The 27453-nt window shown below is 47.0% G+C and overlaps 1 long non-coding RNA gene across 1 annotated transcript; it reads right to left on the bottom strand.

The window, feature by feature from the left end:
• Positions 1-1731: 1731 nt before the first annotated feature.
• LOC121482795 lies at positions 1732-18780 on the bottom strand. The gene is made up of 3 exons (XR_005985636.1): positions 18486-18780; positions 17815-17888; positions 1732-1810 (listed from the first exon to the last, which is right to left on the bottom strand). It is a non-coding gene; the product is annotated as an uncharacterized LOC121482795 (long non-coding RNA).
• Positions 18781-27453: the final 8673 nt, after the last annotated feature.

Here is a 27453-nt window from a genome sequence, read left to right as displayed (position 1 = left end):
GGAGGAAGGATGGGAAAAGGCCAAGCAGGAGTAAGGGACCAATGGGACGAGGGGGCATCACCGTAAAAACTATCAGGCCTGAGAAACCGGGGAGGGGAGGGGAGGGGGGAGGGGGAATTAGTCCAGTGGAGAGCTGAAGGTTGGAGCCCGACTGGGGGAGGGGCGGCAGTGATAAGAGAAGGGTTTGGTTGGAGGATGCAGTTTGAAGGGAAGAGATTCGAAGGGAAGGGTTAAGTGACTTAAAGCGGGAGGAAGAAAGATCTGGGGAAAATGGGAAATAATTTGTGGAACCTGGATGAGGGAGAAAGCCCAGTTTGGGGAATGGGGCACCGTCCGACGGGACTTAAAAGAAATGGGGACTTGACTGAAAGGTTGGGTCCGCGTCTGAGGGGGGGGAGCTTTGCGGGAGGAGGAGGCCCGGGTGGGGGGGATGGGCCGGGCAGGAGGGAGGGGGCTAAAGGACGGAAGGAGGCCCCGCTGCAGGGCAGGGGGCTCGGACTGCGGTGGCTCAAGTGGGGAAGGGACCCAGTGCGGGGCGGAGAGGCCCCGCTGCGGGGGCTAGAACCGGCCGGGGTTGGGGGAGGCCCTCTGGAGCAGATGAGGGGAGGATGGGGGCGGGGAGCTGGGCCGGGCCGTTACCTGTCCTGGGTGTTTATCATCCTCGGCGGCTCTGCTCAGGGTGGGAGGAGGCGGCGCAGGGAGTGGGTAGGTGGATGAGAGGGTGGGTGTGGGGTCGCGCGCGCGGGGCCGATCTCTGCGGGCTAAGTCCCTGTCAGGCCGCGGGCCCAGAGCCCTCCTCCTGCCTCAGCGAGCGCCTGCCTCCAACTGACCCTCCCCGGCCGCCGCCGACGCCGCCGCAACCGCCCCGCCCCCGGGCCTCATCTGCATAGCCCCACCCCAGCGCCGCACGGTGTCCTGGGAAACTGGGGCCCACAACAAAGGGCAAAGCCCGGCCCCGCCTCCGCGCAGGCGCACCAGGGGCTGAGGGGGCTGAGGGGGCTGAGGGTCTGGGGGCGGGGCGGGGCAGGGGTCTGGATGAGAAGCGGTCTCTGCGCTCGGCTCCACGATGCGTTTTATTTCAAGGAGTTTTCTGGACATTGACCCAACCTAGTCCTCGTCCCTACCCCTCATTTGCGTGGGGCCAAGTGTGTCATTCGTAGACTCTGGGAGGATATTTTGTTATACACAACAGAGTGGAATCTAAGAGTAGAACACACGGATTAGCGCCCTTCCCAGACTGAGCCCAAGTTCACAGATCTCAGTAACCTCAGCTCATAACGCGGATCAGTAACCTCGGCTACCAGCTGAGACCAACAGTCCCTGCACCTGACAGACATCTCAGGTCAGTGGTCAAGGTCTGACACTGGCTGGTGGTCATGTGAAGCCAAGTCTCCGTGGGTCAGGATCACAGTCCCCTGACAGCAGTGGTAGAAGGCACCATTTATTGCTAACGTGTTCCCAACCACTTGAGCTCACAATCATGCAAAGTTAATGGAGTTACCTCCGTTCACTATCCCTGCCGGTCCTTATCACAGGTCAGTGAAAACAGGTCACAATCACTGTGCAGAGACTCCTCAAATCACAGTCACTGCAGGCCACAAACACAGACATTTCAGCACAATCGGTTTATAGTCAATCCAGACCACAAAGGAGAGGAACACAGTGGGGTGCCATCACCTCAAATCCCATTCATTCAGTTATTCAGCAAATAATTATTGAGCAGCTACTTACTATGTGCTCCAGACATGTGCTAGAGTCCAGGAATACTCAATGATCAGTTAGGGAAAGTTCCTGCCTTGGATGTCACAATCTAGGCGGAGGGAGAGACACAGAGAGACCATCATAATATGAGGTAAGTAAATGTCCAATCTGAGACCATAGAGATAATAACTAGGGAATTATGGGTGGCTTCACAGAAAGGTGATCACAATCACTCCAAATCAGAGGTCACTATGACTCCTAGTACATCATAGCCCCAAATCACAGACATCTCCCATTAGAATCTCAGAACACCTCTACTTCCCAAACAATATACTTTTGGTTTTTAGATGATGGGGATGCAGGGATTTAAAAAAAAAAAAAAAAGGTTGGAACTACAAAACAAAGGCTTTTTCAGTAAAAATCAAAGTGGCAGATGATACTGAAACTGTCCAAATTATGGGACACCTGGGTGGCTCAGTCAGTTAAGCATCTACCTTCAACTCAAGTCATCATCCTGGGATGCTGCTCAGCATGGAGTCTGCTTCTCCCTCTCCCTCTCTGCTCCTCACCCCCACCTCATCATGTATGCTCACTCGCTCGCTCTCTCTCTCTCAAATAAATAAAATCTATCTTAAAAAAAAAGAGAGAGAGAGAGAGAAATAGAACTGCCCAGATTATGACTAGAAGCTCCCATACTATGGCTCACTTTAGATCCTCCACCTTGTCCCCTTGGCTATCTCTACCTGCACTTCTAAGATCCCCAGAAATGTTCTTACCCGAGCAGAACTGAACAATTAAACCCAGCCCTGAGGGCACCTGGAGAGCTCAGCTGGTTAAGCCCCTGCCTTGGGCTCAGGTCATGTTCCCAGGGTCCTGAGATCAGCCCCACATAGGGGCTGCTATGCTTCCTGCGGAGCCTCCTCCTCCCTCTGTCCCCCTCCCCTGCCTGCTGCTTCGGCCCTGCTTGTGTTCACTTTCTCTCTTTCTGCCAAATAAATAAAATCTTTTTTAAAAATAAAATAAAATAAATCCAGCCCCAAATGACCCCATGTTGTAATCCGAGAGACCTGGAACTCCAAAGGAAGCGGCATGGCCCAGTTCTGTGAGCCAATCCCTCGACGAGTAATCTTTTGGCCTGAAGGACAGTTTTTGATCAATCAGCAAATATTAAGAACTCACTATGTCAATACTAGGGACTATTTATTGAACACCATGCTAAAGCACTCATTTTTACAACAGCTCCCCACTCCCATTCTACAGATGAAAGGAAACCTCAGACAGATTTTGCCAACTAATATTTACTGAAGGCGTATATATACCAAGCAAGTTAATTTATTTGCTCTAATTCAAACCTAGTGAGTGGTAAAATTAGAATTTGGACCTCACGTTGTTGCTTGATCCTGTGCTTTGTCTGGATTTGCAGGATAGAGGAGTGAGAGGGTCTCTGCTACACCTTGCTATGTGGAGGAGTGACCATCCTGACAGCCACCAGGCCAGCAAGCGAAAATGTCACAAAAATGGGAAGCCACCTTCCTCTAACTTGGGCTGTCCAATATAATAGCCACATGTGGCTGGGTGGTTACAGTGCAGATTTTCCAACAACACAGAAAGCTCTGGACGGCACTGTATCTCATCATTCATTCTCCCATTCCTGTTACCTCGATCATCACCACAGATTTGAGTTCCCTCTCACTTAGTATCACTCCATCCTTGTCCTCCTACTGGCAAGATGCTCCCAGCTCCTGCCCTCAGCCACGTCCCTCCTCTGTGCCCTCTGCAACCTGTGATTGGCAAATTCTTCCATATGCTCAGCCTTTTCTCAGAATGCTGCCTTCACCTCCTTGCCTCACTGAAACTTTGCTATCTCCTAAGTACACTGAGTCTTCAGCAGCCCTCTTAAGTGAATGCTATTTTCCTCTTATTCTCCTGTACCCCAGAGTCAGGAAGTGGCTAAATCTACTCCTCTCCCACCCCAAATGCCATTTCTAAACCAGTGCTTCCCCCACCCCTCCTACAAAACCCCTGTTCCTTTCAGCCTTCACCATCTGGACCTACTATCTTGGTTAATGTGATCAATCAATCTCCCAATTGCTCACTGCCCATCATTCAGCTCTTGGCCCACTGCCTTTCTCTCCATCCTATATTTTGTTATATTTGGTGAGCGCCACATCCATGTGAATGGCCTCTCAATCGCCTCCCCTGACCGCCTCATCTCCAGTGATACCTTCCACACTCCACAGCAGCTGCCCACTCCTGTGGTCACACTCTCAACTTTGTCTTCACCAGAAGCCACTCCACTTCCAACCACTGCTCAGGCTGGAGACTCTCCAAACACAACCTTTTACTTAATTCTCTCTCAACACTTTTTTGACCTTTCTCATGAGTTCTGATCCCTTGTCCTCACTAATGTCTCACTACTCATTAGACCTACCTTTCATATTCCTTCTTTCTCACCTTCATTTCCATCATCCATTACTATAACCACTCTCTCGCCTGTCTCCTCCAATTTACACTGGCCTGGCAAAACCCCTACTCTGAATAAATCCACCATCTGCCTTTGCAGTGCTTTTGCTAGAGCAAAACCACACTTCCAGGCAGAGTACCTTCATTTCATGCTCACAATCCTACCCTCAGATTCTCCACACTACCTAGGAACGCCTTTGACATTTCTCCAGTAGGTTTGCTTTTACACTCTCCAAGACAACTTTTTTTTTTTTAAGATTTTATTTATTTATTCATGAGAGATGCAGAGAGAGAGGCAGAGATACAGGCAGAGGGAGAAGCAGGCTCCCTGCAGGGACTCGATCCTGGGTCTCCAGGACCACGCCCACGCTCTGGGCGGAAGGCAGGCACTAAACCACTGAGCCACCCAGATGTCCCCAAGACAACTTTTATACTGATTCTCTCTATATAAAATCTTCCCCTCTCAACTGATGGTGTAGGTTCTTAAATGTTTTTTTTCCAGTTGTAGTGAGATGTGATTGACATACGACATCGTATTAGTTTTGGTGTGCAACATAATGGTTTGATGTACAACTCATATTGCCCTAGCCTCCTCTATGTAGCTGAGGCAATAGAAGCAAAGGGGAGCTTCCTCTCATTCCTAACACAACCTGCAAACCCATCTGCCTCTGCAACCTCCAATATCTCTCCCCACCTTGTACTCTGAAAAGCACCCCCTTCCTCATAATCCCACCACAGGAGCTGTGGGGCCTACCCTCTCTCCACTTTTTAAGAACCTGGTTCCTACAAACTAATCTTTCCTGTCAGCACACGAATACGCTCTCCAATCCTTGAAAACTAATCACACAGCCATTCTGGAAAACAGTTGGGCAATTTTTTAGAAAACTAAGCGTGCAGGGGCACTTGCGTGGCTCAGTCAGTTGAGATTCTGACTCTTGAGTTCAGCTCAGGTCATGATCTCGGGGTTGTGAGTTCAAGTGCCCCCGTTGGGCTCTGTGCTCAGCGGGGAGTCTGCTTGAGGATTCTCTCTCTCTCTCTCTCTCTCTCTCTCTCTCTCTCTCCCCTTCTCTCTGTCCCTCCCCCTGCTCCCACTCTCTGTCACTCTAAGATAAATAAAACCTTAAGAAAAAAAAAGCTGGGGATCCCTGGGTGGCTCAGCGGTTTGGCGCCTGCCTTTGGCCCTGGAGTCCTGGAATCGAGTCCCACTTCGGGCGCCCTGCATGGAGCCTGCCTCTCCCTCTGCCTGTGTCTGTGCCTCTCTCTCTCTCTGTCTATCATAAATAAATAAAATCTTAAAAAAAAAAAAAAAAGCTAACCACACAACTACCAGATGATCCAGGAATTGCCCTCTTGGGCATTTGTTCCAGAGAAATGAAAACACCTTCCCATAAAAACTTGTATATGTATGTTCGTTGCAGCTTTATTCATAATTACCAAAAATTGGAATCAGCCCAGATGGCCTTCAGCAGGAGAATGATTAAATACAATGTGGCACATCCCCACCATGGACCACTAGTCAGCAAGAAGAAGGCTGAACTATTGATTGCTATGTCTAACAACTTGGATGAGTCTCTTGGGAATTATGCTCACTGAAAAAAGGTTAGGTGCTGTATGATTCCATTTATATAGCATTTGGAAATGACAATATTTTAGAAACAGAGGACAACCGAGTGACAGGCCGCTGTTTGGGATGGGGCAGGGGAGGTAGGGAGGTGGGGGGGAGGTCAGCATGGTTATGAAAGGTCAACACTGGTGCCTGGGTGGCTCAGTGGTTGAGTGTCTGCCTTCAGCTCAGGTCCTGATCCCCGGGTCCTGGAATCGAGTCCCACACCAGGCTTCCCACAGGGAGCCTACTTCTCCCTCTGCCTGTCTCTGCCTCTTTCTCTGTGTCTCTAATGAATAAATGAATACAATCTTAAAAAAAAAAAAAAACACTAAGGGGATGCTGGTAGTTACAGAACTGCTTAGCTCTTGATTCTAATGGTGGAAACATAAACCTCTACATGTGCTAAAATTGTATAAAACCAGATGCACACAGGCACACACAAATGAGAACAAGAAAAACCAGCATAACCTGATTAAGATGGGCAGACTGCATCAGTGTCTGCATCCTGGTTGTGATGTTACACTATGGGTAGTTTTGCAAAATGTTACCACTGGAAAGAAACTGGACAAAATGCATAAGGGATCTCTCTGTATTATTTCTTACAACTGCCTGTGATTCTACAGTTATCTCAATATAATGTTCAATTCAAGAAGAATATACATATTGTGATAGTTTGACATTGAGGTAAAATGATGTATGTAAATATAATTAAAATGTATTTAACAATAACAACAAAAAAGCTATGAGTGGGGTGCCTGGCAGCTCAGTCAATAGAGCATATGACTTTTTTTTAAAGATTTTATTTATTTATTTCAGAGAGAGAGAGAGAGAGAACAGAGCAGGAGGGAAGGGCAGAGAGAAGCAGGCTCCAGGCTTAGTAGGGAGCCTGAGCAAGAGCTTGATCCTGGGACCCTTCAGCAGACACTTAACTGACTGAGCCACCCAGGTGCCTTGAGCATGTGACTCTTGATCTCGGGGTTGTAGGTTCAAGCCCCATATTGGACATAGAGCTTACTTAAAAAAAAAAAAAAGCTGTGTGTTAGGTTACAAAGCAGAAGAGTATTCTAGTCCTTAGGAACTGCTTTTGCAAGTATGACAGTGACAAATTCAAGGGAACAAAAACAGGTAACTATGAGGAGGCTATATGATGAGGTACAAAGGAGGCTAAAGGAGTAATTAGTGGACCCTATTTAGGGAACCAGTGTCTATAGGATCTCATTCAAAAAAGCTACATGGTGCCATGTGACTCAGACTAATCTGAGCTTGGCCTCTGCCTGTCTGTATGACTTTAGACTAGTCACGTGGCTACTAAAAGCCTGTCTCTCCTCCATAAAAAACAGGGGGCCACAGCACTCGCCCTCCAAGACTACCATGGGGATTAAGTAGAATAATGTGAAATAATGTGAAAGCACCTAGCCCAGTGTCTAGAAGATGTTCTGGAAATGTAAATTCAGTCCCAATTCTCTCTGAATAAAAGTCTGCTCTCCAGAAAAAATCTAATAAAAACTAACTTACAATGATAAAATTCATGAATAGTTACTGATGCTTAAAAAGAAAGAAAAAATAGGGATGCCCAGGTGGCTCAGCAGTTGAGCATCTGCCTTCAGCTCAGGATGCGATCCTGGAGTCCCGGGATCGAGTCCCACATCATGCTCCCTGCATGGAGCCTGCTTCTTCCTCTGCCTGTGTCTCTGCCTCTCTCTTTCTCTCTCTCTGTCTGTGTGTCTCTCATGAATAAATAAATAAGACTTAAAAAAAGAAATAATAATAAAATAAAAAGAGGGGTGCCTTGTGGCTCAGTAGGTTAAGCATCTGCCTTTAGCTTGGGTTGTGATCTTGGGGTCCTGGGATTGGGCCCCTTATCAAGCTTCCTACTCAGTAAGGAGTCTGCTTCTCCTTCTCCCACTGCTCTTCTCCCCTGCTACTGCTTGCTTTCTCTCTCTCAAATAAATAATTTTTTTAAAGGAAAGAGAGAGAAAAAAGAGAAATAAAAGAAAAAAAAAACTTCATTGATCATCTTTGGAGAATTCAAAGGAACCAACTCATTTTTCTGAAAATTGGTAAATAAAGGAAGAGAATCAAGTCAAGCATTTAACTTGCCTTTCTTATATGAAATGCACTTCAGGTTGACAAAATTGCTGATCTGAGAACCCCTAAGAGTAAGAAACAAGCATTCAATCTGGTTTTCATTACAAACATTCCTCAAGGTAACCAATAGGTTAAAAGAAGAAGGAATAATAGAACATCACCATTTTTAAAAATATTTTATTTATTTATTCATGAGAGAGACAGAGAGAAAGGCAGAGACATAGGCAGAGGGAGAAGCAGGCTCCATGCAGGGAGCCCAATGTGGGACTTGATCCTGGGACCAGGATCATACCCTAAGCCAAAGGCAAATGCTCAACCACTGAGCCACCCAGGCATCCCAGAACATCACCATCTGGTAAACTTTCATTGAGATGAAAGTCACCAATATCTGTAAAGGAAAGATGCTTAAAGGTTGGGTGCCTCTTGATGAAAGGATACAGCGCCACTTATGAAATATTCTTGACAAAAACTTGAACCTGAATCAGAGCAAGCCTTTTTTTTTTTCTAATTTTTATTTATTTATGATAGTCACAGAGAGAGAGAGAGAGACAGAGAGGCAGACACAGGCAGAGGGAGAAGCAGGATCCATGCACCAGGAGCCCGACGTGGGATTCGATCCCGGGTCTCCAGGATCGCGCCCTGGGCCAAAGGCAGGCGCCAAACCGCTGCGCCACCCAGGGATCCCCAGAGCAAGCCTTTATATCTATCTACAGTTTATAGAAAATGAAAGGTGACAGAGGAACAGGTTAAATGTCACCATATGAATGCAATCAGCAAAATCCTGAATGTAAGAAATTTTTAAAAAATAAATAATGTAAAATAAATAAATAAAATAAAAATAAATAATGTATTTGTTTTACAGAGAGAGAGAAAACGCATGGCACGTGCAGATGTGTAGTGGAGGGAGGGGCAAAGAGAGAGAGAATCTCGCAGACCCTCTACTGAGCCTGGAGCCTGACATAAGGCTTGATCCCACAACCCATGAGATCATGACCTGAACTGAAATCACGAGTTGGAAGCTTGACAGACTGAGCCACACAGGCGACCTGAATGTAGGAAATTTTTAAAGGACAAAATTCTCTGTTTCTTCACCATAAAAGGGTTGATGGAGAAGTTGGGAAGGAAAATCTGTATATTATAATAATATTTTTAAAAAATATTTTTAAAAAATTTTTATTTTATAATATTTTTAAAATATAGGTAGGTGTGGGGGAGGAGGAACTGGATGAGGGTGGTCAAAAAGTACCAACTTCCGGTTATAAGGTAAGTACTAGCGGTGTAATATAAACATGAAGGCTCTAGTCAACAGTGTTGTGTGATGTATAAGAAGGCCGTATAGGAAGGACAGAGGATCCTAAGAGTTCTCATCACAAGGAGAAAAAAATCTAGATAGATATAGAGAGTTGTAATTGCTCTTAGTTTTTTTTTTATGTTTTAAATATCTCTAGGAGATGACAGATATTAATTTACCGTGACAACCATTTCACAACATGCGTAAGCCACGTCATTATGCTGTATACCTTAAACTGACAGTGCTATACGTCAGTTACATCTCAATAAAGCCAGAAAACAAAATGAACAAAGAGAAAAGAAATCACATTGAGCCCAATCACAAGGTACTGACCAGGTGCCCAAAATGAGCTTATTCCTGCTCAGAGAAAAAATAAACTAGCTATTTATCCCAAAACATAGATAGGTAGGTAGATAGATAATAATAAAAATCAGAATATAGATCATGTTGTTCCTGTACTTTAAACCCTCCAGTGGCTTCCTAACTCACTTATAATAAAATCTCAATTCCTCACCTTCTCCTGCATATGAAACTCTGTGGATTCCAGCCTTAAGTCCCCTCCAGCTGCTTCCCATGCCCCCTGCCTTCCCGGAGCGACTCTGGCTTCTTTGTAGGGTCTCAAACATGACAAGCTCAGGGCACTTATTCCCACTATTCTCTTGGCCCAGACCACGCTCTCTCCAGATCTTCACAGGGCCGGCTCACCATCCTGGAGACCTCACCCAAAGTGAGACCTCCTCTGAGAGCCCTGGGCATTCCCTTCTCAGCAGCTGTCACACTTGCCATCGTTGGTCAGTTGTTTCCTTACTCACAGTGTCTTGTGCCCTTTATTTTTTTGTAAGATTTTATTTACTTATTCATGAGAGACGGAGAGAGGCAGAGACACAGGCAGAAGAAGAAGCAGGCTCCCTGCGGGGAGCCCGATGCGGGACTCGATCCCAGGACCCTGGGAGCACACCCTGGGCTGAAGGCAGACCCTCAACCACTGAGCCACCAAGGCGCCCCTGTCTTGCGCCCTTTAGACTGGAAGCTCTTTACAGGTGAGAAGCAAAGACCCCGGGATATAGTAGGCAGTCGATGAATATTTTTTTTATTGTGATAAAATTCAGTGAATACTTGCTGAGGCAGGAAAGCTTGCAGCAGAGTTGGAGAGACAGGACTTAACGTTTATTTACGAAACAACTGGAAGCAAAGGCATATGGCATAATTAGTGCAAAAGCAGGTTGCTCTGCCTCTTGAGTCCAGGAGTTTAGAACAATTAGCATCAGCTACTTTGCTGAGAACAAAAAGTTCAAATACCACTTTTTCAAGGTGAAAATAGAGCCTGAGGTACTAAAAAAGAAGGCAAAAATAAAAGTTCTAAAAGGCTCAAGCAAGATCAGGACGCCAAGTGACTGACATGTTTTTCTCCTGTTCCCTCCCAGGGTTATGCCAACACCGCCCTTGGAAACCGTAGAAGGTTACAGAAAGGCATTGCCTAACCTAAGAGTCAGAAAACCTGAAAGTCCCAGTTCTCCCCCTCACACTGGTTGTTGATCTTGGTCAAGACACACAAGCTCTTCCTACCTGAGCTTCTCACCTACAATCTGAGTTTGGGAGCGGGCTCTTGAGCCCTCTTTCCCCCTCTCAAGACTTTAGGCTCCAAGTGGCTCCTTGCATAGGGTCAAGCTACACAGGGGCACAAATCATTGAAGGGGGGGAACCAAAATGTCAGGGGAAAGAGACTGGGAGTGAAGACTCATCTCACCCATATCCTGGCACCACCCTGGGGGTGGCAAGAGAAAGGGTCTGCCGATCAGCCTGTGGTCACCTGACTGGTAAGCTCCCCTCATAGACCCTAGTTTCCACCCCACTCCCTACTCCCTGAATCGGATCTGGGGAATGGAAGGGACACTGGTTTGGCTCTCAGAGGTGGCAAAAATTTGTGAGGAACCCTGCCCCTTGGCTCCCAGGGCAGGAAATGCCTGGCGGAAGGCAAGGCAGGCGAAAGCACTAGAACCGAGAATGAGCAAGGAGCAGTACTGCCTGGGGCGTGGGGTTCCGGACCCAAGCAGAATATTATTTTAGACCAACAGGAAAAACAAAAGTAGTGGTTCCCACCGGCTTCCCAGGCCCAAGAAAATGGAAATGACTAGTGATTCCTTTCTGTTCCTCTGAGAATGGCCCCCCAGGCCTGCGGGCACATCCATCCCCTCCTGCCCCATTGAGAGGGCTCTGTCCACAAGAGACAATGAGGACTTCAGGGGCTCTTGTTCCAGCACTCTCTCCATTCTCAGGACTCGCTTTCACCTCTGGAGAAAAAATCTAGGAAAAATGACCCTTCCTTCCCACCATTCCCACTGGCCAATATCACCATCAAAGCTTAGCTTCTGGCGCTCATAGGAATCATACTCAACCAGAGGTATGGATATCACCCACCACCACACAGCAGGGAAGGGGCAGACCCAGGAGAGGAGCCAAGGTCCTGTTAGCCATCTGAAATTTCTGAGGGATGGTGAGAAGGTAGGGAGGAAGGTCTGAGGAAGGCAGCCTTGGGGACAGGAACCAAGAGGGGGAGAATGCGGTGGGCTAGAGCAGCTGGAGCTGGAGCCCAGGGCCCTTGGCTCTGTGCCCAGTCTCTGATCTGCTGCATTGTTCAGCTACTTCCTTCCCTGGAGGTAGTAAGCGGGTGGAGGGGACTGGGACCAAGGCTGGGAGTCAAGGGAGCAGGGTGGAGCTTCCATTAGGGGAGGGGAACTCGAGTCCTTTCCCATGACCGGCTGCCCTTCCGGCAGCCATGGGACTGCGTGGGAAAAGGTCTTGGGAGTGCAGGGGACAGTGTGTGTGTGTGTGTGTGTGTGTGTGTGTGTGTGTGTGTGTGTGCATGCGCACAGGGGCACACTTTTTCATCTGTGTCTGACTGCCTTGCTTGGACTTAGTCACAGGACAAAGCCCTTTGAGAAACAGTCACCAGTCTCTGTTCCCACTGGGCTCTGCCCTGGGAGAGGCATAAGAACCTACCCCAATGCCTGAGAGGAGGGTGCTGGAGGCTTAGGGCCAACTCCCTGGAGGAGTCTTGACTTCTAGTGAATCCACGTTGGCTGACTTCCCTGGATTTATGAGAATGCTTCTGGAATCTTCTGCAAACTTCCCAACTTCCTGGCAGAGCTCTATTACTAGCTGCATGTTGGAAAGCAGGTGGGAACCAGACATGAGGAGTGAAGTCAACCATTCCCACAGCATCTCCCTAAGAAGCCTGGAGTCCTTCATAACCACAGATCTTAGAGCCACAAAGATCACATGGGACACCTGCGTGGCTCAGCGGTTGAGCGGCTACCTTTGGCCCAGGGCGTGATCTTGGCGTCCGGGATCGAGTCCCACATTGGGCTCCTTCAAGGGAGCCTGCTCCTCCCTCTGCCTGTGTCTCTGCCTCTCTCTCTCTCATGAATAAATAAATAAAATCTTAAAAAAACAATCAAACAAACAAATACATCCTGCAAGCACATGCCTTACTTGGCCAGTACAGCACCTCAGAAATTTTTGAACCAGGGGGCACCTGGTGGTATAGTCAGTTAAGCATCCGTTTCTTATTTCAGTTCAGGTCATGATCTCAGGGTCCTGGGATGGGGCCCTACTTTCAGCTCCATGGTCGGCATGGAGTCTACTTTAGATTCTCTCTTCCCTCTTCCTCTGTCCCTCCCCTCCCCCTGCTCTCTCTCTCTAAAATAAATAAATTTTTAAAAAGGAAATTTTGAACCAATATTGAGAGATTTCACACACAAAAAAAAAATCTCAATTTCTACAGTCCCTTGAAGAAGATGTGACTAACATTGATGCCATGTTTCCCCAAGACAGCATTGAGTGGGTTGAGTAATGGTTGCTCCTGTAGAAAGAGCTCAGGCTGTCCATTTTGCCACAGTCCCTACCACCTCCATTGTCCTCAACACTGAAGCTCATCACACTTGTATGAATTATTACATAGTTTTCTGGGCCCTTGTCTCTATCAAAAGTGGGGACATAGGGGATCTTGGGTGGCTCAGCAGTTTAGCGCCTACCTTTGACCCAGGGCGTGATCCTGGAGTCCGGGGATCGAGTCCCACATTGGGCTCCTTGCATGGAGCCTGCTTCTCCCTCTGCCTGTGCCTGTGCCTCTCTCTCTCTCTCTTTCTCTCTCTGTGTCTATCATGAATAAATAAATAAAATCTTTAAAAAAATGTGGGGACATAAAAGAAACCAAGAGGGCCACCTGTTTCTAGAGAGAATATTTCTACCCAGCCAGGAATATCTGCGAGCAAATAAACATGGGATATGGTGTCCTCCCACCACCTTTTCTGCATCATCCGCTCCACTTTCCAGAGGCATGATGCTTAATGCCACCCTCTGACAATACTCTGTCACAGGCTTGGTGCCAAAATTAACCCCTGTTCCTTCCCTCACCACCAAATCACAATTCTCCTTTTTTCAGTAGGAAAATTCTAGTCATAAGCCATAAAAAAGTTATGTACTGGAGCAACCCTCAGCCCTTGGTCACTAATGACCCTGTGATAAAACCGAAACACCTCACCTTGCTGTTCTCTCACGCAGCAACCTGTGCACGTTAGAAGGAGCTAACACCAAACTGAAAAACCAAGGTCATCTCTGGGGAGGTGGGGAGAGGGCCAGAAATGGAGGTGATGGTCCCAAGCCTATCCCTAAAGCTTTAATATTTTCCAAGGAGATTATAATCATGTGTAACTTGCATTAATTAAATTAAAAGGCAGAAATGCCTTAGCCTGGTGACTGTTAGTGTCACCCCAACTAACCTTTCATGCTTATCTCCATGAACTCACAAGTTCCTGTTCCCCAGTTTCTGTGCCCATACTTTTACTCTTCTTCCTACCCAGAATGCCTTTCTCCACCTCCTCCACCAAGCCAAATCCAGCCCAATCCTCAAAGCAGTAGTCATTCAAAAACTTAGCCCAGGGGAGCCCTGGGTGGCACAGTGGTTTAGCGCCTGCCTTTGGCCCAGGGCGCGATCCTGAAGATCCGGGTTTGAATCCCACATCGGGCCCCGATGCATGGAGCCTGCTTCTCCCTCTGCCTATGTCTCTGCCTCTCTCTCTCTCTCTCTCTCTCTGTGACTATCATAAATAAATTTAAAAAAAAAAACTTAGCCCATAAACATTCTAAACAAAAATTTTAAATTATGTACCCTTCAATAAAGCAGATTTTTAAAAGCTATGTATTCTTGGGGCACCTGAGTGGCTCAGTTGTTGAGCTTCTGCCTTTGGCTCAGGTCACGATCCCAGGGTCCTGGGATTGAGTCCTGTATCACGCTCCCCATGGGGAGCCTGTTCTCCCTTGGCCTTTGTCTCTGCCTCTCTCTGTGTCTCTCATGAATAAATAAATAAAATCTTTTTAAAAAAATAAATAAAAGCTATGTATTCTCTTGAAATTAGAAAAAAATTTTTTTCAAACTACATTTAAATACAGTTGACTCTTGAACAATGCAGGGGCCCGGGGTGCCAACTCCTACACAGTAAAAATCTGACTCCTCCCCCCAAACTTAACTACTAATAGCCTACTGTTGATTGGACATCTTACAATAACATAGTCTATTAACACATATTTAATACATGTATTATATACTGTATTCTTACAATAAAATAAGCTAGAGAAAAGAAAATGTTACTAAAAAAAAACATAAGATAAAATACATTTACTGTACTGTACTGCATTTATTAAAAAACAAAAAAACAAAAAAACTCCTGATCTCGGGATTGTGAGTTTGAGCCTTATGTTGGGTGTACTTAAAAATAAAATCTTAAAAAAAAATAAAAATAAAAATAAAAATCTTTTAAAAGTCTATGTATAAGTGCACTTTCACAACTCAAACCCATTTGTGCAAACTACAGTTGCAAAGGATATGATTTTTGGCATAATGACATACTAACATTTTGGTTTTTTATTTTTATTTTTTAAAAATTTTAGGGGCACCTGGATGGCTTAGTCAGTAAGTGTCTGCCTTCAGCTTGGGTCATGATCTCAGGGTCCTTGGACTGCGTCCCATGTTGGGCTCCCTGCTCGGTGAGGAGTCTGCTTCTCCTTCTACCTCTCCCCACCCCCCACGATTATGCTTGTTCTCTCTCTCTCTCTCAAATAAATAAATAAAATTAAATATTTTCATTTATTTACTTGAGAGAGAAAGAGAGGGATGCCTGGGTGGTTCAGCAATTCAGCATCTGCCTTTGGCTCAGGGCATGATCCCCGAGTCCCGGGATGGAGTCCCGCATCGGGCTCCCTGTGGAGAGCCTGCCTCTTCCTCTGCCTATATCTCTGCTCTCTCTGTGTGTCTCTCATGAATGAGTAAATTTTTTAAAATTTCTTTAAAAATAATTTAATGAAAATAAAAAGAGAGAGCACTTGTGAGTGAGCACAGAGAGAGAGCATGAGCTGAAGGTAGGGGACAGAGGAAGAGGAAGCAGGCTCCCTGGTAAGCAGAGAGCCCAACACAGGGCTCAATCCCAGGACCCTGAGATCATGACCTGGGCTGAAGGCAGATGCTTAACCGACTGAGCCACCCAGAAGCCCCAACATACTGACTTTTTTTTTTTAAGATTTAATTTATTTATTCATGAGAAACACAGAGAGACAGAGTGGGGCAGAGACACAGGCAGAGGGAGAAGCAGGCTCCATGCAGGGAGCCCGACGTGGGACTTGATCCCGGGTCTCCAGGTTCATGCCCTGGGCCGAAGGCAGCGCCAAACCTCTGAGCCATCCAGGCTGCCCCATACTGACATTTTAAAATAAAACTGATATTAAATATATCCACTGGAATCATAGTGATTTGATACTCATCATCAGCCATTTGCAAAATACATAAGCAAGTTCTTCTTTAATAGAGGAAAATTTAGGGTTACTTGGGTGGCTCAGTGGTTGAGCATCTGCCTTTGGCTTAGGGTGTGATCCCAGGTCTGGGGATCAAGTCCAGCATTGGGCTCCCTATGGGGAGCCTGCTTCTCCCTCTGCCTATGTCTCTGCCTCTCTCTCTCTCTCTGTCTCTCATGAATAAATAAAATCTTTGAAAAGAAAAAAAAGAGGAAAATTTACATCACTGCTTTTTCTCCTTGAATGCATTCTTTTTATTTCTCCCACATAATGCTATCCTAATGTAATATATAGTTTATGCTTGAAAATCATTTATTTATCATCAAATAATACTTCTCTGCTATAAATATATATATACATATATATATACATATACATGTATATATATATGTATATATATATATAAAATCTAAAATTATATTCTTTTAATTTTATGGCCATAAGGCTCTAGAGTTTAAATTTTTCTTCTGGAAAAGAAAAAAAATAAATAAATTTTTCTTCTGGATTGACTTATCATTACAATTATTATTTGTTCAGTGTTTGTTAAAACAACATAAATATATTGCAAATGTTGATAGAGCATTATTAAACATAAGGAGTAAAAATATTTTTTAAGTAAGCTCTACACCCGGGGTAGGGCTCGAACTCATGACCAAGATCAAGAGATCAAGAGTTGCTTGCTTTACTGAGCCAGCCAGGTGCCCCAAGGAGTAAACTTTATAAGAAATACAACTCATGGGATCCCTGGGTGGCGCAGCGGTTTGGCGCCTGCCTTTGGCCCAGGGCGCAATCCTGGAGACCTGGTATCGAATCCCACATCGGGCTCCTGGTACATGGAGCCTGCTTCTCCCTCTGCCTGTGTCTCTGACTCTCTCTCTTTCTCTCTGTGACTATCATAAATAAATAAATAGAGAAAAAATAAATAGAAAAAAAATTAAAAAAAAAAAAAGAAATACAACTCATATTGAGATAGTTGTATACATGCTGGAATGAGACAGCGATCAACAATTTTATCCCTACATCCTATTCTTATGATGATAATGCTGAGAAATCTCATTCATGTAAATAAGTACATGGGAATGGAAGAAGTTCAGGCAGAGTTACTCAATACCCCCTAATCATCCAACCAATAACAACTGAATTTGTTTCACCTCCTTCATTGGTTGAAAACAATATACTGGGAAATCTTGGATTTGAAAAACGATGTATTGCTCAGGCATCCGGAGTCATTTGCTTTCTCAATATTGAAATCATTATTTTAAATTGTTTCTTTGGAGCCCCAGATATTTTTACACACCAAGGCAACACACCAAAATAAAAGTTAGGATGGTGGAAAAGAGGGACGCCTGGGTGGCTCAGTCGTTGAGTGTCTGCCTCTGGCTCAAGTGATCATCCCAGGGTCCTGGGATCAAGTTCTGTATCAGGCTCCCTGTAGGGAGCCTGCTTCACCCTCTGTGTCTCTCTCTGCATCTCTCATGAATAAATAAATAAAATCTAAATTAAAAAAAAAAGGCCAGTGGAAAAGATTAAGTCCTTTGTATAACAGTGTAGGTTAAGTTAGGCTATAGTAACAAGAAACCACAAAATCTCGATTACTTTAAACCAACAAAGATTCTTCTCCAGAGGGGATGCCTGGGTGGCGCAGCGGTTTGGCGCCTGCCTTTGATCCCACGTCGGGCTCCTGGTGCATGGAGCCTGCTTCTCCCTCTGCCTATGTCTCTGCTTCTCTCTCTCTCTCTCTCTGTGTGTGTGACTATCATAAATAAATAAACATTTAAAAAAAATAAAAATAATAAAAAGAATCTTCTCCAGAACTCACGATGCGTGTCCATCATAGGTCAGCTGGGGGTTCTGATCCATGCCATCATCACTCCGGGATCCGGACTCCACCATCTGAAATGTCATCAGTCACCAAGGCAGAGAGAAGGTAAGAAGGAGAACCATAGAGAGGCTCTTAAATACTTCAACCTAGAAGTTACATTTTTGCTCATATTTCATTGGCCAAAGCAGGTCACATAGCCACATCTGGCTTTTTTTTTTTTTTTTTAAGATTTATTTGTTTATTTTGAGAGAGAGAGAGAATAAGCAGGAAGAGAAGAGGGAGAGAGGACTCAAACAGAATGCCTGCTCCATCCCACAACCCTGAGATCACGACCTGAGTAAAACCAAGAGTCAGAGGCCCAACGGACTGGGCCACCCAGGTGCCCCTAAACCTGACTTCTAAAAAGTGGGAGAGAAAAAAATAAATAAATAAAAAGTAGGAGAGTACCTGGAGGAGAGCAGGGCACATGGGTGAGCAACGCTAGTGGTTAATACACCTTTCTTTTGTAAAATGGGAGTCAAGAAATGGTGGACATGAAGGGACCTGAGGCGTTAGGAAGCACAGTCTAGTCATGTTGAGGAGGACGTTCTGGAAATTAATTCCCTTCAACATCACCCTGCCACCTACCCTTAGAAAAGCCTTTTTTGCACCTTTAGGGGCACACCTACCCAAGTGTGAAGCCCACTGCTGCCTTGGTGAAGCCTTCCTTCAGATCCAGGGCTCTCGGAGTTCCTGCTGTCGTGATTGCCTGTACTAGCCATTTGGAAGCTGAGGAGTTAGTGACATTTTTATATATGCGTTTCATGTTTTCCTAACAGGCTGTCATTTCGAGATTGGAAATCATTTTAAGTTTTTATACCCCCCCCCCCACTATCTATCAAGGACAGTTAGAACTTACGAGTTCTGATGACTGAATTGGTCACTTTTCTCTGTGGGCTTCGATCTCATTATTTTCTTGTTTTGTTTTTTAAAACCCTGACCCCCCCCCCCCGCCCTTTTTAAGGATTTTATTTATTTATTCATGAGACACACAGAGAGAAAGGCAGAGACACAGGCAGAGGGAGAAGCAGGCTCCTCACAGGGACCCCACTGTGGGACTTGATCCGTGGACTTGATCCGCAGGGATCACAGCCTGAGCTGAAGGCAGACGCTCAACCACGGAGCCATCCAGGTGTCCCTCATCTTTTTATTTTATTTATTATTTTATTTTATTTTATTTTATTTTATTTTATTTTATTTTATTTTATTTTATTTATTTTATTTTGGGATTCCTGGGTGGCGCAGCGGTTTGGCGCCTGCCTTTGGCCCAGGGCGCGATCCTGGAGACCCGGGATCGAATCCTACGTCGGGCTCCCGGTGCATGGAGCCTGCTTCTCCCTCCGCCTGTGTCTCTGCCTCTCTCTCTCTCTCTGTGACTATCATAAATAAATAAAAAATTAAAAAAAAATTATTTATTTTATTTTATTTTATTTATTTTATTTTATTTTATTTATTTATTTTATTTTATTTTATTTATTTTTATTTACTTATTTGCCAGAGAGAGAGAGAGAGATTGAGCAAGCGCAAGCAGGGGGAGCAGCAGACTCATGGAGCAGGGAGCCTGACATGAGGCTGGATCCCAGGAGCCTGGGAACATGACCCGATGACCTGCGCCACCCAGGTGCCCCTCCATCCCATCTAGGCAATCGGAATAACCAGGCTCGCCCTGAGAATCACAACTAAGATGACCGAAGTGAAAGCTCCTCCCATCCCACTCCCGTTCACGAGGCAGGGATCAGCGACTTGTGAAAGGCTGTGTATAATGACGAGCCCTTGAAGGTTCTTGAAAGGTCGCTGGAAAGTGGGTTTAGGGGGACCAGGCTGCCGGCAGCGAGCCCTGGGTGGGTCAGGGCCTGCCCGGCAGGCGGCGCGGCGGGACGGGGGTCCGGAGGGGCTGCAGGCGACGCGAGCCTCGCTGCAGCCTCAGGGCCCGACCCGGCGCCTCCAGAGCTCCCAAAGCTGGACTCGGGGCTGAAGCCGAGGGTGACACACCCCACGCTTCCGCCAATCACACCCGAAGGTCGCCGCACCCGCCCTGCCCCCTGGTGGCCTCGGAGGCATTGCCGGCACCGCTTCCTACCCCAAGGAAGCCGAATGCTCCCGGGGGCCTGGCGTTAACGTGGGTGAGGACAAGCTGGCCAAAATTGCTTCTGTAGAAAAAGAAAGGAACAAAGGAGGGAGAGGAGGGGGCCATACACACGGGTGGGGGTTAGCTGAGCACTTGTGGAGGGGGTGTCGTCCCTGGACTTACCCGACCAAGTGAAAACCAGAATCTTTGAGTTGCAAACCAACAGCAGCACAAGGGCATGGTGTAGTCCATGCAACGGTTTTTAAATTTTTGGATTAGTTGCCAACATCCAAAATCAGGGATTCGCACATTAAAATCTGAATGTCAATAAATAAATAAATAAATAATAAAATAAAATAAAATAAAATCTGAATGTCTAGCTTCCCCTGAAAAATCAAAACATGGAGCCATGTAAGGCCGCCATCCTCTTGAGCAGCAGCTGGCTGGGGCTGAGAAGCACTGTCTCCTTCAGCAGGACCCGAGCTCTCCTGCCCTCCAGTCACCCAGGCTGCTTCCCTCAGTGCCACCACCCCCTACTCAGCAGGCTGAGAGTTTGCAACTCCTGACTAAGGTGGACATTTCATGATGGAGAGCAAGAGCAAAAACATAACAGGATGAGGCCAACCAGTCATCCAGTGCTTGACTTGCCTCCAGAATATCCCCACAAAGCATCATCTAGCTTATGCCTAAAAAGACCTTTGGGGACAAGAAAATCATTACTTACTAAGGTAGCTCATTGCACCTTTGGATGGCTCTGACTGCTTCCACAGCGTGGGAACAGTCTGTCGAGATTGCATTCTCTTGAGGATATATGTCCAGAGAGAAGGGACTTGCCTGCAATATTGTGTCAAAAGTGAAGCAGCCACGTAGCATACCACCACCAGGTGCCCTAGACTATGCTGGTTAGGCACCACCAGGTGCTCTAGACTATGCTGGTGAGTGGTGATGGCATGACCTTGCCCTAAAGAAACTTCCAGGGATCCCTGGGTGGCGCAGCGGTTTGGCGCCTGCCTTTGGCCCAGGGCGCGATCCTGGAAATCCGGGATCGAATCCCACGTCGGGCTCCCGGTGCATGGAGCCTGCTTCTCCCTCTGCCTGTGTCTCTGCCTCTCTCTCTCACTGTGTTCCTATCATAAATAAATAAAAATTAAAAAAAAAAAAAGAAACTTCCAGTGTGGGCAGAGACCAGCCAGGTTTACATGGATTCTATCAACACCAGTCAGTGCTAACCGATATAGTGACATTTGGGAATAGTGCACTGAAAAGGAGCTGCCCAAATTTGAGCTCCCAAGGGGCTCTATCCCTGCCATTCCCATACAAGAGAAGTTAAATATGTAAGCCCTGATAATATCAATAGTGGTTCTAAAGCTCAGTGCCATTCCTGGCACATTACTACAGACATCTAGGAGTTTAATCTGTGAGCCAGAAAGGCATACAGGTAACTGATTTAATCTTTTGTGAAACATTGAGTCAGAAGACCTGAGTTTTATGTCAGTTTTGCATAAGGGAGTGAACTTGGGCACACCTCTTTGCCTCTTAGGGCCAAGGCTCCTCCATCTGTGAATGCAAATAAGGGGCTGGGTCAAATTTCTCAGGGCCTCATATTTACTTTCATATCCCCAATGCCAGCACAGTAATTGGCGATCTACAATACAAACTATGTACAAATCCACTGGGTGCTCCCTAAATTGTTTTTTAATATAAAATTTTTAAAAGTAAAATCTATTCCCAATGTGGGGCTTAAACTCACGATCCCAAGATCGAGTCCCAAGCTCTACCGACTGAGCCAGACAGATGCCCCAATGCTCCCTAAATGTTTGTCCTTTTTTTTTTTTTAAAAGATTTTATTTATTTATTAATGAGAGATACAGAGAGAGAGGCAGAGAGAGAGAAGCAGGCTCCATACAGGGGGCCGGACATGGGACTCGATCCCGGGTCCCCGGGATCACACCCTGGGCCGAAGGCAGGCACCAAATCGCTGAGCCACCCAGGCGACCCTAAATGTTTGTCTTTGCCAGCCGACTCTGCCTCTGAGGGCATTAGCCAGAACAGATGCACCCAGAACTAATGGACTGGGCAGTAGCTCCAGGCCGAGTTCCTCCTTGGGAGAGCAAAAGGGAAAAATATCCGAGTGAAGCTCGTGACCATTTTTGACCACGAGAGGGCGCCAGAGCCTCACTCTGCCCACCTGGCCCCCAGGAAGAGGGAAGCCTCATCCGAGGCCACCTGCCTAGTGCCGTCTTGGGAGAGCAGAAAGCCACTGGGAACCCCCCCCCCCCACCACCACCACCACCACCAAACACTGGGCCCAGACAAGATGCCGGTGATGTACACACAACAGGAGGGACCACTGGGTGACTCAGCGGCTGATCGTCTGCCTTCGGCTCAGGTCATGATCCCTGGGTCCTGGGATCAAGCCCTGCATCAGGCTCCCCACAGGGAGCCTTTTTCTCCCTCCGCCTGTGTCTCTGTCTCTGTGTATCTCATGAATAAACAAAAAATAAAAATCTAAAAAAGAAAAAGGAACGAGACCTAGGGGAGATCACACTGGGTCCCTGCGTTACCTCAATTTCAGAGGTAAAACCTCTCTCTGAGGATCTCAGAGCCTGCACAGTGATCAGTAACTGTCTTGACTTGAATGCAAAGTAAAGAAAGAGCCAGAAGGCAGATGCAGGTGTGTCCTGAATGCCTGAGTTTGACCGTCAGCGTATAGGCTCTAGAGAATTATAAAAGAAAGTCCTTCGAAAGTGTGAAAGTGATATTTTGGCATGATTCCCCTGTGGCTATAGACAGGAGAGATTGAAACACATACGTCCAAAAAAAGAAAGAAAGAAACATATACGTCCATAGGGGCGGCTGGCTGGCTTAGGTGGGAAGAGCCTGCGACCCTTGATCTCAGGGCGTGAGTTTGAACCCTATGTTGGGTGTATAAATTGTTAAATAAATAAATAAATATCTTAAACAAATGCATACATCCACGTAGAGCATACATAAAGACATCTGGGGAAATTGATCTTTGGGGGAAAATCCTAGTGGAAATCATTGCTCTGTAGGTGGTTGCTCCCTCCTCATTCCCCTTCATGGTGCTTTTCTCTCCATCTCTTCCCTGAGGCCCAAGCCCCTTTCTGGAAGGCATGCTCCAGCAGTTCCAGGGATGAGAACCTGGGTCTGGAAAGAGAAACTGGCACAGTTGAGAAGCCTCTACTAGGAGAGGCTGCCTTTCCCAGGGGCTGAAGTCCACGGCGTCCTGCTCTGGAAGCTGAGGAGTTAAACTGGGGTGGGAAATGGGGGCATCTCTCTCCTCGCCTACATCTTAAACCACCCAGGTAGCTGTCCTGAGAAGCCAAGCACAGAACCACAAACATAGCTCCAAAGCAAGGTATGGACTTAGGGGAGGGGAGGCAGAGGGGACCAGGAGGGCAGCATCCAGGGGGGAAAGACTGAGCTATTTGGAACCACTGACTTCTTTTTTTATTTACAGAGGGAGAGGAGTGGGGGGAGAGGGAGAGAGGGACTTAAGCCCAGCACGGAGCCTGACATGAGCTCCATCTCACAATCACGACCCGAGTCAGCTGCTCAAGCAGTGGAGCCACCCCAGTGCCCTGGAACCACCAATGTCTAAATCTTCCCCCTCCTGGTTACTACGCACTTGAGTAGATCCACGGCCCAGATCTATAGCTGCACCCCCAGAAGGGGGACTGTGCTTCATCCTCCACCTCAGCACGAACACAGGCTACGTAGGGAATAAACATAACAGTGAGAGTCCGTGGCAAGGAAGGATGACCACAGAAGGAGAATGAATGGGTGAGAGGGTGTGGTCCCTCCCCTCAGTGACGAGAGCCAAATACAACTTTGGCACTTCTCCGGACTTGAACTTCCTGTCCATGAAATGGAGGTGGTTATTCCCCAGGCCATATCCTAGAGCAACTGCAAAAATCAGAGACAAGGGGGCTTCAAGACTACAGGCTATGGACGTAGCTCCTGCCTCCTCTCCTAGTCCCCGTGATTTTAAGTCATTGAAAGCCACAAACTCAAGTAATTCATTTTGAGTGATAAAAACTCCTTATTCAGGCAGCATTGCAAAGATGCAATTGCTTACAAACGCTAATAAGATCACCTAAGTCATCACATACAGGTAGTCGCTATAGGCACATGCATGATCCTGCTCTAGCCAGGTTAGGAAACAAGTCTACCTTCAGAGATTTCTGAGCTCTGACCACCCTTATCCAGGGGGCTTCCCCTCCCACGTTCTGTAATGGTTGAAATCTTGTTTGGTTAGCCTCTTTCTTAACCAGGTAACTAGAAAGGCTTGGGTAACCACTGGCTTTTCTTCCTGCCCAAGTAGGGTATTTCCAGTTCCATGAGGCTCTCCCAGAGTCTCCCAGGAGCCCTGGGCTTTGTGGGACCCTGTGGCCTACAATCACAGAGAAGCATTTAACTCTGGACAGGGATGCCAGAAAACCAGGTATTGAGCCTTTTGCTTTCCATGGGACCTCCTTTTCTTTCTTTCTTTCTTTCTTTCTTTCTTTCTTTCTTTCTTTCTTTCTTTCTTTCTTTCTTTCTTTCTTTCTTTCTTTTTCTTTCTTTAGATTTATTTATTTATTCATTTGAAAAAGAGGGAGAGAAAAAACAGGAGGAAGGGCAGAGGGAGAGAAGCAGACTCCCTGCTAGGCACAGTCCTGACGCAGGTCTCGATCCCAGGACCCCAAGATCATGACCTGAGCCAAAATCAAGGGTTGGCCACTTATCCGACTGAGCCACCCAGGCGCCCCTCTGTGGGACCCTTCTAACTTCAACTTCCATAGCTGCAAAAGTAGGTAATAATGCCTTTCTTATCTCACAGGGCTTTTCTGAGGATCACCAGGGATGGTGTACACGAGCATGTTTTGTAAACTGTAAAGCAGTATGTGACTGTATTACCGTTGGTACGACTGCTGCTACTGTCAGAACTCTCAGATCCTACAAACTAGCCCTGGAGGCTTGCAGATGTCCTCTGGGATTCCTGGGCCCCTGCCCTCTCCTTTCTCCACCATTCCTCCAGGTAGAACGTGGGGCTAAAAACCTTTTGAGAACCCTTGATCCGCTGGGAATATAACCAAGGGGTGCATAAATTAGAATCACCTCAATTTCAGGAGGCCTGGATGCCTCCGCGGTTGGACATCTGCCTTCAGCTCAGGTCGTGATCCCTGGGTTCAGAGATCGAGTCCCACATCGGGCTCCCTGCGTGGAGCCTGCTTCTCCCTCTGCCTGTGTCTCTGCCTCTCTCTGTGTGTCTCTCATGAATAAATAAATAAAATATATATTTTTAAATTTTTAAAAATTTATTTATGATAGTCACACAGAGAGAGAGAGAGAGAGAGGCAGAGACATAGGCAGAGGGAGAAGCAGGCTCCATGCACCGGGAGCCTGATGTGGGATTCGATCCTGGGTCTCCAGGATCGTGCCCTGGGCCAAAGGCAGGCGCTAAACCGCTGTGCCACCCAGGGATCCCAATAAATAAAATATTAAAAAAAAATTCACCTCGATTTCATTACTTGTTAAGGATGCAAGAAAGATGAACATGTGCTCTTCTCAACATGACCAGAGCAAAGTGTCACTGGGTACTTACCATGCTTTAGTCACATTTCTCTGCTATCATTACCCCTCCTAATACTGGGAGAAGGGCCCAGATGCATAAAGAATATATACATATTCAGAGGGGTTTGGAAAGATGGGCTTTCATGGAATGATACAGCCATTCCTTATCTGAGACTCATCTTACTAAATTGTGTTACATTTTCTCTACCACAAGCAGAAATGGAAGTACACCATCTTGGTTCTTGTATAAGCAGGAAGCCAGATGGGTCCTACGTATCCAACAAGCTTACCCCTTGGCTTAAAAGGCCAGAGAGACAGCACAGGCCTAGGCTGAAGGTAGATCGGTCACTGAGGCTTCTCCGTGTCCCTTCATCCAGGCGCAGGACCCAGTCTCCTAGAAAGAGATCAGGCCACACTGAGACCAAGACACCTGGACAGAAAACAGAAAGTGGCATGACAGGATACCTGAGCTCTAGTCCTGGCTTCTGGAACTGTCGGATAGGCTTCCAAGCCCATGGCCATCCTGTGGCTGCTGCCTCTCTGCTGCTAAAGGGTATGTGTTTCTGGAATGGCCACGTGGGGTGGTGGAAGGAGCCGGGCTGGGAGTCAGGAGACATGAGTGAAGCATGCCTTAGCTGTTGTTTTTGTAACCTTAGAGCAAACCACTTCATCTTTCTCAGCTTCAATTTCCTCATCTGTACAATGGGAGCCTGAACTAAATACTCTCCATACTAACATTCTGATTCTGATGGTCAAGGGCGCCTCAGAAAAGCAGGCAAAGTGGTTTGCTCTAAGGTCATGAAGACAATGGCCGAGGGGCACCTGACCTCCCCTCACTGACCTCCCTCCAAATGCTGGCAGGGCTCCCACTCACCCAACCCATTCAGAAGCCAGAGAATGAGGGAGCCTGCAGATGTTGTCTGCACTGAGCAGAGAGTGTGGGTGGGCTGGGTGATGGTCAAGGAGACCCAGGGGAAATGCCTCAGGAGCTCAGGCCCCTTTCCTGTCAGCTCTGGAATAGGGCCAGGACAGTGATCTGCCCAGCCTCTCCCTTCTCACAAGGGCTGGCCCCCAGCTCCTATAGCCCCCTCCTCTGTTCCTAAGAGAACACATCAGGGAACAGGGCCTGCTCTCCTGGAAGAAGCCCATGCCTGGGGGTGGGGGAAGGCTGTGCGTGCAGGGAAAGGTAGGTGGGGTAGGCTGTCGCTGGCTGCAGTTTTTGCTTCTTCCTCCTGACACTTTGCTGGAAGTCTTTCTTCCTCCATGTTTACTTTCCCCTTCCAGGGTCCTCTTCTGATACTTTCCCTAATCCCACTCTGAGGGGCTTTGTCCCATTTCTCAGGGATATTTGCCTTCTGACGGAGAGCTCCCTGAGATCACAAAAGCTTTATTCCAGACCTCAGAAAATGGAGCTAGGCAGGCACAGGCAGGACAGGCAGGGCAGAGTGGAAGGGGCAAGGGATGAGTGAGTCCCCTTCCCTCCTGAGACTTCTGGGACCCCACGGAACCTAAGGCCTTACCCTGTACTGATCCTCAAGGAAGCCCGATATCAGGCCTGGAGGTTCCAAAGGTGGACCAGGGAACCTGCTCTCCTGCAAAGGCTCCAAATTAAGTCACATCCCTAAAAGGGCTGTTCAGGCAGCAATGCCCAAGAATGGCCGAGTCTCATCTCTACCCCAGGAAATACGGAGCCAGCTTCAGGCCAAGCACCGGGGGGTAGCCCGGGCTCCCCCAGTGCCTCAGGGAGCATCCATTCACACAGGCCTCACGGGCGTGAGAGGGCACGGGCAGTGCGTGCACCTGTGAAGACAGCCTCCTCTGCCACGGAGATGGTCTCGGTGCTGCTTGGAAAGGGACCCCCAAGCAAAAGAACCCTGGTTGTCCCCAGATGCCTAAAGTCCTTTCGGAAAGAAGCCTTTCACCTGTAATCAGATCAGGATGAAACCCCTCTG

This window comes from Vulpes lagopus, chromosome 2 (assembly GCF_018345385.1).
Source record: "Vulpes lagopus strain Blue_001 chromosome 2, ASM1834538v1, whole genome shotgun sequence".
Lineage (NCBI taxonomy): Eukaryota > Metazoa > Chordata > Mammalia > Carnivora > Canidae > Vulpes > Vulpes lagopus.
This window is presented reverse-complemented; position numbering and strand designations above follow the sequence as displayed.